Source organism: Schistocerca piceifrons, chromosome 6 (assembly GCF_021461385.2).
Source record: "Schistocerca piceifrons isolate TAMUIC-IGC-003096 chromosome 6, iqSchPice1.1, whole genome shotgun sequence".
Taxonomy (NCBI): Eukaryota; Metazoa; Arthropoda; class Insecta; order Orthoptera; family Acrididae; genus Schistocerca; species Schistocerca piceifrons.
In genome coordinates this window covers 49,875,475-49,889,605 of record NC_060143.1, presented here as the reverse complement: position 1 = coordinate 49,889,605, position 14,131 = coordinate 49,875,475, and positions in this window count along the sequence as shown.

Sequence of the window (14,131 nt, the reverse complement as noted above, 5' to 3'; positions counted from 1 at the left end):
CGCCAGTTTAGTACAGAAGGGACGCGTGGAGGGTAAAAACCGTAGAGGGAGACCAAGAGAGGAATACGATAATCATATTCAGAAGGACTTAAGCTGCGGTAGTTATTCGGAGATGAAGAGGATTGCACGAGATGGAGTAGCATGAAGAGTTACATTAAACTAGTCTCTGGACTGAATACCACAACAACACATTCCTATGGGGAGAGAAATTCCATCCGAAAGCTACAGTTTAAGGGAAAAAGTGGCCTATTAGAACTATAAATATTGGATTGAACGTTAGTGCTTCACGAGATGTGAACCCATTGTAGTACATTGCGTATCCAAGAACCTACTAGAACTATCAGTAAAGCGGCAAATGCAAGGTAACTTGGTATTGTGATCGGTTTCTGTTTCATTTCTTTAGGTACATCTAGGGATTCCACGGTTGTAAGTTTCGCACAGTGGCAAAAAGTAATTTTCGTCCAATGAACGATTGAGGCTCTTTGGGATTTGGAATTTGACATTTGTCTCTTGTAGCTACAGTGCACCATTTGTTATGGGCTTAAGGAACACCAATGTATTTCCGTAATACTATATCCGTAATACTACATAGCTTGTACGCACACTTGCCACACAACATCTCATTGATGATTTGAAAAACGAACTTTAAGTAGGATCTTGTCCTTCATGGTCTTCTTTTGGTTGTTTCAGGTAAGATAACCCGGATGATCGACGTGACATCGTGCTCCACCAAGTAGGAGGGACAGAGTTCCGGAAATTAAGCAGCAACATTATTCAATGGGAAATTCTGCCCGTCATTGGAGACACAATTTGGAGGCGGAGCAATTCTTATCATTGGCTTCGAGCTTCGCAGCGTGCAGGATCAGCCTCGTTCCAGGTAAATCATCACCTGTCCTAACCGATGGATGTCCAATAATCACTGAAGAACTCCATCAACTGCGTGACTATGACACAAAAGGAAGTAGGGCGCAAATACAATTGTTCACACTAATCTGCGGTTTGCGATTCAGAAACATTTGTGACTATAGGCTCTTCTGATTCCTGACGAAGGATACGTTGCTGATCAGAAGGACTGTCTGCTGTATTCAACTCCTAGGTTCGCGTGAGGATAGTCAGTGACGAATTTGATTTATCGTACGTTATGAATGCCTTGCATTTAGACTGCGGTTGAAAAAAGGCAGTCAATATAATGAAGGAATTTAGTATCTTGGCAACGAAAGAAACTGAGACTTGTGATCTATCCCATATTAAATAAAGTGAGGAAATGATATGCTAATGCTTGTACTTAGTTTTTCCGAAAGCAAATTGTTACGAAGTATGATACATCAGAGTATTCACAGCTGGTACGTTACAGAGAAAGGTGTATCGTCAGTAGTTCAACTTTAATTAAATTCAAACCTCCCGCTTCTACAAAATAAAACTCCTGCGTTACCTTATTTTTTAGTATTCAGGTGCACAGTCCTGGTTGGCGGAGCAGGAATGGTTGGTGACGGCGGACCGTTATAATATGAAGAATAACGCAACGAAATAACGCGCGTTGCACAAATAAAACCTGTAACCGCACTTCTGACACGAAATTTAGATTGCAAGATTCGACATATGAAAAATGTAAACATGCATGTAACGGCGCATGGAGGGCTCGCAATCGTGAAGTCACCAAACCAGTCACTCTCCAACGTTACCAAAAAACGAAACAGACACACATTCTGAACTGAACATTAGTAACAGGATTTTCACATGATTACTATGAAATATTAAGAAGTAAGTATCAACGAATTTAAATATTATAATTGTTATTCGTAAAATTGTAACAGACAAAGAAACGCGACCTTAAATAAAGGTACGCGGAAGAAGAAAGGTGATACGGAGGAACCTACAGGTGCCTCACTTAGTTTTTAAGCTGAAGAACGAAATTATATCAAAGATCTCCCTAGGGGGCTCACGGCTTTTTCGTGAGTTCGTGCTTAGGACACACGGGGCCCCGAGCTATCACTGCCTTTCTTCCTCCCCGGGCTGCATTCCTTTTCCCTTGCCCCCACCCAAGCCTGTCCTCTCTCCTTCTCCCCTAACCAATCCTTCTCCTCTCTCGGTGTCCTTGTTTACGATGACCCAGCTGGTTTCTGCTATCACTCAGGGTTTTGTTCCTGTTTTACTATTATTTTTCACATTTCCTTTTCAACATTTCTGGTCCCCCCCTTTGGGGTTTGACCTGCTCTTCCAAACTTTGTCTCGACAGTGTGAGCCTTACTTAACGTCTTCCACATGTAGCTTCCCTGCCTTTCCCATCTTTTCTTCGATACTGTTGTTCTTTAACAGTAAATAGTCAGTACAGTAGTCAGCCCATGTGGTAGGGTTGTTACATACTCTTCTGATTGATTTCGCTGACAACACGGGTAGCGCATTTCTGACACCTTCATCGTGGAATACAGAAACTCACCGCGTTGGCTGCTGTGCTAGGCAACACTGGCAGTGGCTGATAGTGCCCCATGAATGGGACCCCTGATCGGAGTGCGATGGATACTTTGCATGTGAGTCGTATTAAGCTCCACAAAATTGAATGTTCTTCTATGGCCGTCTCTGTAGTTGGGAATGGATCCTTTAATGGTACTTATGACACTGCTGCCTTCCCTTTTCTGGCAACCCCTTGGATGGAGGGCCAGGTTCCCCACCGTGGTATGAAATTGTTTACGCCGTAACTAGTCAGCACAAGGACTGGCAGGGAGACGCTCATTGTCACCAAGCCATTATTTTTTGTGGAAAACTAATGCAAACATGTTTGGTGAAGTAGACTCTGAGTATGATGCAGCCAGATTCACTGTTGATTGAAACTTCTGATGCTGTCCAGTCTGCAGCCCTTCATTCCTGGCACCACCTCGGTGACATCATGGTGTCCATTACTCCTCACCAGTTAATAATTGGCAACCAAAAAAATTGTTCAAATGGCTCTGTGCACTATGGGACTCAACATCTGTGGTCATAAGTCCCCTAGAACTTAGAACTACTTAAACCTAACTAACCTAAGGACATCACACAACACCCAGTCATCACGAGGCAGAGAAAATCCCTGACCCCGCCAGGAATCGAACCCGGGCGTGGGAAGCGAGAACGCTACCGCACGACCACGAGCTGCGGACAATTTGCAATGAGTGCTGTACAAACGCAATAAAGTCCTGGGATGTTCAATTGACTCTTTTATTAGGATATGTTCCGCGTTTCGGGTTTACACCCATCTTCAGACATCTATTACAAAAAACTACGAAACATAAGTGAACAGGACATTCAACAGGTCTCAACGTCACAGAAAATGAGATCGGGTGATATGAGTTACATATCACAAACTTATACTCCTTCCTAACCGACCAGCGGGACAGCCTTGACAACTGAAAGAGAGTGACCAATAGCATATGACTAAACTGCGACACAAGCAGTGTGGAAGCGGAGCGCATACTGACGCTAAACAAGTCAATTAGCAGCGAAGCGTTCTCGGTACGGGGCGCTGCATGGTCATGTGCTCCATGAGATCACATCTAATGTAATAATAATATACTCAGCATGTAACATCTAACAGGGTGTAATTACGACTAGGAACTGGAATGATACTTCTGTACAGGTTAACACTACAGAATTGGATTTCTTTTTAAACTACAAAATTGTAACATCATCATACTATACCTATAGCCAGTAGTGAAACTAAGCACAACTCAAACCGTATGTGAAGATAAAATAAATTAAATAATAGAAGGGGAGGGGAGTTCCTTCATGAATAAACCTTTCATCCTCGCAAATCTCTAAAAGAATACCACCAAATTAAATACAACCAACAGTATCCATCATAAACTGAAACTTTGTAATCAGCTCGCATACCCAAATTTCTTAGGCGCCATCTGTTAAAGCCAACGGCAACCACGTCGGCTGGAGCCATCCGCCTATCTAATTACAGCCAAGTGATATTCATGGGCCATGATAGCCCAAACAGAAGCCTTCAAACAATAACTTACACCCCTCTACCACATGGAAAAAAGTTTATTGGTGAGAGGAAGAACATTTTCATAAAATCCCAAGACATACACATGGGTTATACCTCATACATGCCTTATACAGGGTGTTACAAAAAGGTACGGCCAAACCTTCAGGAAACATTCCTCACACACAAAGAAAGAAAATATGTTATGTGGACATGTGTCCGGAAACGCTTCCTTTCCATGTTAGAGCTTATTTAATTACTTCTCTTCAAATCACATTAATCATGGAATGGAAACACACAGCAACAGAACGTACCAACGTGACTTCAAACACTTTGTTAGAGGGAATGTTCAAAATGTCCTCCGTTATGGAGGATACATGCATCCACCCTCCGTCGCATGGAATCCCTGATGTGCTGATGCAGCCCTGGAGAATGGCGCATTGTATCACAGCCGTCAACAATACGAGCACGAAGAGTCTCTGCATTTGGTACCGGGGTTGCGTAGACAAGAGCTTTCAAATGCCCCCATAAATGAAAATCAGGAGGGTTGAGGTCAGGAGAGCGTCGAGGCCAAGGAATTGGTCTGTCTCTACCAATCCGTCGGTCACCGAATCTGTTGTTGAGAAGCGTACGAAAACTTCGACTGAAATGTGCAGGAGCTCCATCGTGCATGAACCACATGTTGTGTCGTACTTGTACAGGCACATGTTCTAGCAGCACAGGTAGAGTATCCCGTATGAAATCATGATAACGTGCACCATTGAGCGTAGGTGGAAGAACATACTGACGAAACTAAAATGAGCTCTAAAATGGAAATTAAGCGTTTCCGGACACATGTCCACATAACATCTTTTCTTTATTTGTGTGTGAGGAATGTTTCCTGAAAATTTGACCGTACCTTTTTGTAACATCCTGTATAAACAGTGGCACGACAATTGCCCGAATCCTACATATGGTATCTGGATACTGGACAGCTGTAGATTAAAAAAAATATATTAAAAGTGTTAAAACTTTAAAGTCTACAATCATTAAAATAAACCATTGTCACCAAGGACCACCGAAAGGGTACGGTGGTCAACAAATGTGTACGTGCCAACAAATCTACCCGTCCCACTTTAGCCATCCACTGAGCAAAAAAAAAAACTACCGTATCATAATGGTATGTACACAGAATACCGCCAGCTCCTTTAAGATACACTATCATAACTTCTTGTGAGGGGCTAACAGACACCAAACTCAAAATAGTCACACAACCCACCGCCCATGAAATATCTTTAGTGTTTGCGTTTTGGCCACGTCTTCCCACTGAAAAGTGGACCAACTATATGATGAATATGGATGCCCACTCCATGAGCGGAACTCCTGTGTTCCACAACCCATATCTGTTAAGTGTCACAAACATCACTCTCAACACTCACTGGATTGTTCACTTTATAATAAGATAAAAAATATGGCAGAGTAGAGGTCCGTTGATCATTTATCCTATACTGGCTCTCATGAGAAGTCTTCACCCATGTCTATGACATCTAACCCTCCCCCCCCCCCCCCTCTGGGCCCGGGGGTTAGAATAGGCCCAAGGTATTCCTGCCTGTCGTAAGAGGCGACTAAAAGGAGTTTCCCACATTTCAGCCTTTCTGTGATGGTCCCCAGTAGGGTTTGACCTCCATTCTTATAAATTTTCCCAAAGAGCGAGCCAATTGGGAAAGGAGGCCTTACATGGTGTCACATGTCCATCGTGCATTGAGATCTTTAGTCCACTTTTTCGTCATCGCATTGCTGTCACGCCCATTCTCTACCTCTTGGGCGAGGACACCTTCCTGGGTGCGTTTTCCACCTTGCACTACGCAGTGTCGCTTTCTGCATCGGCAGTGACCACAGACTTCTTAGCACCTGATGGATATCACGGTAGCCAGTCAGTTGGGGTGGACCCACCATGTACCCTGTTGGTTGTAGCCCCTGACAACATAGGGTCGCTCTGCTGATGCCTGGGCTGTTAACACCCCACATAAGCCAAGGGGTAGCTGCCCATCCCCCTGGGGCAGCAGGACTCCCGGCAATGGCCATCCTGCCAGGTGGCCTTTGCTGCAGCTGGGTGAAGCCCGTGGGGAGGGCCTCTGGTCAGAGTGTGTGGCATCAGGGCGGATGACACGCAATGAATCGTAGTCAACCATCTCTTGGTGTTCGTGAACCACCAGAAGTCTCTAAGTGTTCACGAGTTCAATTCAACGCACTGAAGTATGATCCCAAATCTTTCCCCTCCATTGCCACACCATGGGAGGAATGTCAGACTAAGGATGGTGGAGGATCATACTCACCCCAGTACCTAGTATGTTCGAGAGCTGATGGGGAATCTTTCATGACGATGAAACCTTATTTTTTTGTTGAGCATTTAGAGGACACGTTTGGGGAGGTGGAGGGTTTGTCCAAAATGAGATTTGGGTCACTTCTGATCACAACAGCATCCTCTGCCCAGTCGCAGAAGTTACTCGCTTATGACGAGCTGAGAAATGTTTCTGTAACCATCACTCCCATTAAGCGCTTAAATATGGTCAGGGGTTTCATATTTCACAGGGACCTTCTTTCGTAGTCCGACAATGAGCTGTGCGCCAATTTAGAGTGGTGAAGTGTACATTTTATCCGGCGTGTCCACCGGGGTCCGAGGGATAATCATGTTGCTACCGGTGCCTTCATCTTGGCCATTGAGGGCGATAAGTTGCCCGAGAAGGTGATGTAGATCCCTATATCCCTCCCATGATGTGGTGCGAAGTGTTGGAAGTTCAGCCATATATCTTCCCACTGTACTTCCAGCGTCATATGTCGAGACTGCAGTTGCCCATTACATCCCAATACTCCAAGTGCCCCGCCTCCCATCTGTGTCAACTACAGAGAGCACCATTCGCCCTAGTCGCCAGACTGCATGATTCTCCAGAAAGAAAGGAAAATCATGGAGTACAAGACCTTGCACCAACACTGAGGCTGCATCCTGTGTGTATGGCATTTTCTTACGCCACCGCTACAACAGTTCCGGCATTTACCTCCATGTTGCTCCTGCACCAACTACTTCAGGAGCAACGCTCCCCGAACCGTTGGGGGCGTCCATCATCACCTCTAAGCTTGACAAGTGTAAGTCTTCTTCGGCTTCTCTGGCTAGGAAGGGATACCTTGGGTCACTCCATTCCCAGGTTTCTACCAGTGGGAAATACAACCACCAGTGGTTGAAGAGCCCGAAAGCAGCTGGTCGTAGGGTTTCACAGTCATCTTCCAGCCCGGAGACTGAGCCAGTGAAGTTCTTCCAGCTGGGAAATCCCAAGGAGGAGCGAGAGAAATCCAAAAAGAAAACCCCTAAGACGGACGAAATTGCTATGTCACCCATACCACCGTTACCTACAATCTCTGCGTTTGAGGATGGGGTGGAGATTTTGGCGTCTACTGTGGACCTAGATCTTGCCAGATCCTCATACGCAATGGATATAGTATGGTGACAGAAATGCACCATCTGCGATTTAAGAGGAAAGAACTGAAACCCATGTGAGAGTCCTCATGAAAGCACGCCAGAGGGCACCCTGGACCTCCTAGCATGCAGTGTCACGAACCTCATTGAATGTTCTATACCTTCCCAGTCTCACGATGTCATCCTCCAGTGGAATTGTGGTGTTTTTTTTTTTTCCACCGCCTGACTGAGGTACAGCAGCTGTTAAGCTTTACACCTGTTATCTGCATTGCCCTCCAGGAAACCTGGTTCCTGGAAATGCAGTCCCCTACCCTCTGTGGCTGTAAGGGATACTAAAACAACAGTAGCGACTATAATCGAGTGTCAGGTGGAGTTTGTGTTTATGTCCTAAACTCAATCTATAGTGAAACTTTGCCCTCTCAAATCCCTCTTGAAGCTGTGGCCGTCAGAATAAAGAATACATAGGAAATAACTGACTGCAATGTATATCTTCCTCCAGATGGTTCAGTACCCCGGAATGTATTAATTGCACTGATTGATCAACTCCCTAAACCTTTCCTTTAATGCCCATAGCCCCATGCCTACTGGCCGAGGCAGAGATGTCGAAATTTTAAGGTCTTAGTTCGACCTCTGTCTCTTAAACACTGGGGCCACCACACATTTCAGTGTGGCTCATGGTAATTACTTGGCTATTGATGTATCAATTTGCAGCCCAGGACTTCTCCGATCTATCCAGTTGAGAGTACATGATGATCTGTGTGGTAGTGACCACTTCCCCATCATCCTGTTGCTGGCCCAGCGTCAGGTCCACGGACGCCTGCACAGATGGGCTTTGCCGGCCGCGGTGGTCTAGCGGTTCTAGGCACTCAGTCCGGAACCGCGCGACTGCTACGGTCGCAGGTTCGAATCCTGCCTCGGGCATGGATTTTTGTGATGTCCTTAGGTTGGTTACGTTTAAGTAGTTCTAAGTTCTAGGGTACTAATGAGCACAGATGTTAAGTCCCATAGTGCTCAGAGCCATTTCAACCAATTTCAGCAGATGGGCTTTAATGAAGGTGGACTGAGAAACTTTCACTTCTGCTGTCACCGTTGGATCTCCCCCACACTGTAACCTAGATGTGATGGTTTAGCAGGTGACTACAATAATTGTTTCTGCCGCAGAATGCGCGATCCCTCGCTCGTTAGAGTGCCCAAGGCATAAGGCAGTCCCTTGGTGGTCTCTGGAAGTCGCTGAAGCAATTAAGGAGAATCGGCGGCATAAGCGGCTCTGTGTCCGCGTTCGCCAGCTTATAAAACGACAGAAGCAGGACTGTTGGTAGAGATACGTCTCGACCATTGGGCGCCATACGTCACCTTCCCAGGTCTGGGCAAAGATAAAACGTCTTTTCGGGTACCAGGTTCCATCAGGTGTCCCCAGTGTTACCATAAATGCTGTGTTATCTACCGACGCAAACGCGATTGCCAAGCACTTTTTGAGCTCTTTTCTCTAGCCTCTGTGTCGGAGAATTACCTCTCATTCACTACACGCCGCATTGAATCCTGTAACGCCCCAGTTACAGAATGGGAGCTCCTCAGTGCCCTTGCACATTGCCCACACAGGGTCTTTGGGGACCTTCCTGATTTTTAATCGCCAGTTCCTGTCTCACTGAATATTCAGAGTTTGAGTTCAAACAGTTCACAGCTCCATGGGCCCAGGACAATGGCATCCCACAGGGTTCCATAATAAATGTCCTTTTCTTATCACCGTTAATGGAATTGTGTCCTCTGTCAGATCATTGTCCTCCCCTGCTCTCTAAATTGATGATTTCTGTATCTGAGCCACTCTTCACTTGGTGACACTGCAGGCTAGGAGGTCTTGTGTGCCCCCTGGCGTGCTTTCATGAGGGCTCTCAAATGGGTTTCAGTTCTTTCCTCTAAAATCGCAGATGGTGCTTTTCAGTCACCAAACTATAGACCATCTTTATCTGAAGCCTACCTACATGCCCAGTGCCTGGCCATTGACTCCCAGTTGCATTTCTTGGATCCTGTTTTTGACAACAAATGTAGACGCCCCTTATCCACCTTCCAAAGGATGGATATCCTGTAAAATCAATGTCCATCGCTGGCTTGCCAGTTCCTATTCGGTAGAAATCATTCGACTCTTTTCCACTTTAATGAAGCCTTAGTTTTGTGTCCTGTATGGACTATGGTTGTCAACTTTGTGGCTCAGTTGCCCCCTTTTCTACAGCTCCTCTTCGTCCCAGTCCATCATTCTCGTATTGTCGATAGTCTTCTTGTTCATGCTCCTTTCACTCTGACAGTTCCAGGTCCTGGTATCTTACAACATCGCTATCCACTGTTTCCCTGCCCACCCCTCCTACTTGTGGTTTACCATTTGGCCTCTACCTTCCACCATGTTTTCCCTCTTGGTTCTGTTCCCCATTTTACCTACAAATTCCCTGCCCCTCCCCCCCCCCCTCCCGCCCTCCCCACCCCCACCTACGCCCAATTTGGATATTGGGATTCGATGTGAATATGTGAATTGTTTTTTACCCCAGTGACTCGAAATCTAAAACTCATGCAGGACGTAACTTCAACTCTTATGTTGGCATTGGACACCATCTCTTGCCTTGTGTGGGGCGTTTACTGGGGAACTGATGGCCATTAAGTGGGTTCTCCCTCACCCAAGTAATGTTAGGTATGGACTCGATGAAAGTTTTTCCTGCCACCCCCTCATCTCTGTCATTCGTTACATTCTGCTTCATTGGTTGATATCCTTTGAGTTGGGTAATGAGATTAACTTTCATTCAGCAGGTGGGAGCAACCATCCACCTGCCATTCTCAGCAACCCTTCTGGGGTGGTTTTATGGATTCATGTCACATCCCTTTTTGTTCAGTGTTTGGCAACTCTTGGGGTAGGAGGCACACACCATGTGTAACAAAATTCGTTTGATTAATGGGATCATGCCATGTGGCGCTCATCCTTCTGCCTTTGCTGGAGGATATCTACCATTTTCTGCCATCATCATAATGGCCATACTAGGTTGTCCATGTCATTTACTCCATAGTAAACTTCCTCCCCCGCTCCCTATGTAGTTGTGTGGTCCCACCACAGTGATCAGTATTCATCTGGACCCCCCTCCCCCCCCCCCCCCGTCCACCCCTCCCATGTTTTATTTATTTCGAGTCAAAAACATTACAACAATATTTACAATATATACAATATAACAAATCAGGTCAAATCATAAAAGAACAAACTAAACGGTATTAGCCCAAAATTGTGCAACGGCAGCAGCATTGTCTGAAACATCAACAAGCTCTTGTGTGGAACATGATACAGGACATCTAGGACAGTTAATTAAATGTTTGGTTGTCTGTTCTTCTCCGCAGTCACACAAGGTGGAAGATTCCTTCATGAAGCCCCATTTAAACAGATTGTCCTTAGTTCTTCCGACGCCACTCCTGAGCCGATTTAGAGACTTCCACACTGTCCAGACTTGATTTCCACCAGGAGGAAGGGTCTCAGAAGGAGTCATCCAATCGTTACTGTCAGATTTTGCTGTCCACTGAGATAGTCTGGCTGCTCCAGTCCGACCGGTGAGGGGTGTAGTAGTTCTCATGAAGCTCCTCCTAGATTTGAGTCTACTAATTGGTAGCTGGTATCCATGTAGCAGGTGATCGGTGTTATGATCTGCTTTATGTCTCTCAAGTTTGGCTGCGACTTCACGCCTTATGTCTGGAGGAGCAATACCTGCTAGTTTATGGAGTTTATCAATAGGTGTAGCTTTGAGGCATCCCGTTACTGTCCTGCAGGTTTCGTTCAGGGCCACATCAACCTGCTTTGCATGAGATGACTTGTACCATACAGGACATGCGTATTCAGCTGCGGAATAACACAAGGCCAAGGCTGATGTTCTTAGTAGTTTGGGATCTGCACCCCAAACGCTGCCAGTGAGCTTCCGCAGGATGTTGTTACGAGCAGCAACTTTCTGCTTGGTGTTAGTGCAGTGTTTTCTGTAGGTCAACGTTCGATCTAAGGTGACACCCAGATATTTGGGGTAGAAACAATGTTCAAGCTCTTGATCTTCCCAAAACACTATAAGTTTTCTATAGGCCTCTCGATTGCGTAGGTGGAAAGCACAAACTTGAGTTTTAGCAGGGTTCGGTCTTAAGTTATTGACTCTGTAGTACTCAGATAGGTCCTTGAGAGCAACAGTAAGCTGGTTTTCTACTGTGTCAAAATCTCTGGCTTGTGTGACTAAGGCAAGATCATCTGCATAGATGAAACTCTTTGTAAGAGAAGGTTGAGGCTGGTCATTTGTAAATATGTTGAACAATATGGGGGAAAGGACACTACCCTGAGGCAAGCCATTCCTTTGACTTCTCCATCTACTCTTTCTTCCTTGGAACTCCACATAGAATCGCCGGTTTTCCAAAAGTGTCTGCACAGTTCTGGTGAAATTAATGTCTCTAGTGATGTAGTAGACTTTGTGCAATAATTGTCGATGTTGAATGGTGTCATATGCTGCTGTGAGATCCACGAAGACAGCCCCGGAAATGTATCCTTTTTCATATCCCTCTTCAATATGTTCAGTCAGATTAAGGACTTGTGCTGTACAATTCTTTCCAGGTCGGAAACCTGCTTGTTGAGGTATGAGTTGTTTTTCAACAATGGGAGTGAGTCTATTTAGCAACATTCTTTCATAGATTTTATACAAATGGCAAAGGAGCGAAATCGGTCGGTAGTTCTTGGGATCAGCTGCACCCTTTCCAGGTTTTAGTAAGGGAATAACTTTAGTTTTCCTCCAGATGGCAGGGATCTGTTTCCGCTTCAGACAACCATTATAGAATTGCAGAAGCCATCTTTCCGTGATGGGACCAAAATGTTTAATTTGCTCAATCATTAGGTCGTCTAGACCAGGCGCTTTACCATTTTTGCATTTCTGAATTGCGGTTCTGAGTTCTTGTAAGATGAAGTCATTTGATATATGGTTGTTTTCACGTTCAGGTTCTCTTTTGAGTTTTGTTCTATCTTTAGAACAATTGACCCTTCCATTCTGAACTAGATGATGAGCAATTTGATCTGGTGCAATGTTTGCATGGCCATAATTGTGGACAGGGTCGTTGTTCAGGCGTCGCAGCAACTGCCAGGCTTTCTGACTGCTTTTAGACATATCAAGGTTCTCGAGTAGCTCTATCCATCGTTCTTTTTTGGATTTGGCTAAGGCTGAGGATAAATTTTGGCCAGCAGTTAAGGTTTCAATGCTGTAAGGATTATCATTGAAAAGTTGGATATAGTTATGTAGATGCTTCACGGATTCTTCTGTCAAGCCAGGTATGTAGTTAACTCGACAGCCTCTGGGAGTTGAGAGTCTTGAGCATCTTTTCACGGCTTCTACAAACTCATCATAGTTGGAAACTGAGGGTTCTATGCGTGAAACTTCTGAGTCAAGGAGATCAGCAAACTTCTGCCAGTCTGCTTTCTTGAAATTGTATCGCCTTCGGAATGATGTGATTCTAGGAGTAATGGCTGCAAACACTTGGCAGCCTATGGGGCGGTGTTGAGTATTTGGTATCGGATTTAGAACAGTTTTTCTGCATTGGTGAGCTATGTTCTCGCTAACAAAAATTAAGTCGGGGTTATACCCACGTTTCCAACGCCCACTGTTAAAAGATGGTGGGAGTTTATTATCATGGACAAGATTAAGATGGTTGGTATCAGCCCAAGTCAAAACTGCTTCACCATTACTGTCGTCCTCAGCATAACCCCAAACACTGCTATGACTATTGAAATCTCCAACAATAAAGTGAGCTTGTTGATTGGTGTAGTTGTCTGTAGGTGAAAATTGGAAATCTGCTCCTGGGGGTTTGTAAATTGACGACACAATACAACCATTCAGTTCTACAGACAGTATTTCAATATTGTTGAATTCTGTAAGTGAGGTAGAGAGAACAGCTATATCGTTCCTCACAAAGATAGCACTGCCATATTGTCTATGGGGTCGCTCAACTGCCAGTTTCATCCCAAGGATTTTTGGTCTTCTCATGGTGTCATCTCGATGGGTTTCTTGTATACATAAAATATCACACCTAGGTTCCTTGGCAATATGTTGCAGGAGTTCTTCTTTGGCAACAGACAATCCTTCTATGTTGATTGATACAATCACAAGGTGAGGTCTTGATAAAGACCTTTGGTTTCCATTCATAGTGAAACCTATAATGCAATGCTTTTGGAATGCTGACGTTCAGTTCAGTACTGGAGAATCTAGTCCAGTACCTATGCAGGGGCACCACGTGCAGGAGTCAGCTTCACCCCCACCCTCCCATGTTCCCATGTTTGGTCTTTGAAGCTAAATCCGCCCTTCCACTTCCCTTCTCTCCTTTTCATTAATGTCAGTGGATGACCCTAGCATGGTTACGTCTATCCTCGGTTGTGTTCATGGATGTACCTTATTTTCCTTCTGGAATTGGAGTCACTCAGTATTGGGATTGGTTTGGGAGGATTTTGGACTTGCCCTCATGTGCTAGCTAGGTTGCCTCTCACTTTTCCCTAGGTTTTGGTCTGGTCTTTGGTGCAGTTCTGTTTCCCCTTTCTTTGTGTCTTCTTCTCCTGGTGGTGTCCCCGCTGTGTCACTGAGGGGATCAATATTGGTCAGTGGCGGTGCAGGGACCCAGTCACATGTAGTTCCTCCGGGGGATCTACCTGCTCTCGCCTCTACACTTCACCGCTCCTGTTA